We start from the raw sequence: 1,063 nt of genomic DNA, 5'->3' as shown, positions 1-1,063 counted from the left end.
CAAGTTTTAAGTTCTTAATTCTACAAGGCAATATTAAAAAAATCCTGAATATCCACAAATGTGACCCATTTTTTCTTAGCATGTCATCATCTCTATTTAATCCATCATCCCTTGAAAAAAGTACAAAATTAAACATAAATTACTCTGTATAAAATTGTTATTGCTCAGACAAACCATAATTTCTATAGTCTTCAATTCTGTTTGGTTACAGAGCTATTCAATAGAAAATCAGACCTCTCCTGCTACACCCACATGTCACATCCTCTCTTTCACAATTTGTTGATAGTTCTCTCTTATGTTTCATTATATATATATATTACTTATAACCAATAGAAAATCAAGGTTTTCATCTATCAAATGACGTATTGCATAACATTGTATTCTGAAAAGAATATTGTCAATTCTGCTCACAGTACAAGATTTGTTCCAGTGGGAAAGTTAACAACTAGCTTGAATGAATTTGTAATGGCTCTTGTCGCATAATTAGAAAGCCAGAAAAATTTTGAGAGGTAAGGGAATTTGTCTACTTTTTGCATGATATTAGTCCATCTATATTCTATGGCGCATTATTTAATTAAATAAAAATTAAGTGCAATACTATAATTACTATAAAAAAATCAGGCTTAACTGTCCTCGACAATCAAGGACAAGAAAAAGAAGATTGGGTAAGTACTTTACTTCTTGTTTTTTATATTTATTCTTTATTTATTATTATAAGAGTAATTAAAATTAAAAAAAAAATTAATGTTATTTAAGACTATGTTAGGTAAAATAAGTAATAATAATAATATAATTAAAATGGTTCACAAAGCACACACGCAAGCAGCCTGTGGTTAATGTAATTTGATAGCATAATGTAAGCTGCATGTTCAGCAAGTGATTTACAACTTAAAAGCAGAGATAGTAGTTAGACACGATTCAAAGGGCAATAAAACAATAAAATTTAATTATATATATAGATGTATACTGTTACGAACTTAGAGCTACTTAAGATAAACGAATGTAGTCTCATATTACAATTTTAAGTCATTCTAGAAAGAAAAAAAGGGTTAAATTTAGGTTT

The 1,063-nt window shown here is 27.9% G+C and overlaps 1 protein-coding gene across 2 annotated transcripts in view; it reads right to left on the bottom strand.

The window, feature by feature from the left end:
* LOC106458214 (suppressor of fused homolog) overlaps positions 1-1,063 on the bottom strand; it is a 65,570-nt gene that overhangs the window by 33,302 nt on the left and 31,205 nt on the right. The gene's annotated exons all lie outside the window — the stretch shown is intronic.

The sequence above is a fragment of the Limulus polyphemus genome, unplaced genomic scaffold, assembly GCF_000517525.1.
Source record: "Limulus polyphemus unplaced genomic scaffold, Limulus_polyphemus-2.1.2 Scaffold429, whole genome shotgun sequence".
NCBI lineage: Eukaryota > Metazoa > Arthropoda > Merostomata > Xiphosura > Limulidae > Limulus > Limulus polyphemus.
This window is presented reverse-complemented; position numbering and strand designations above follow the sequence as displayed.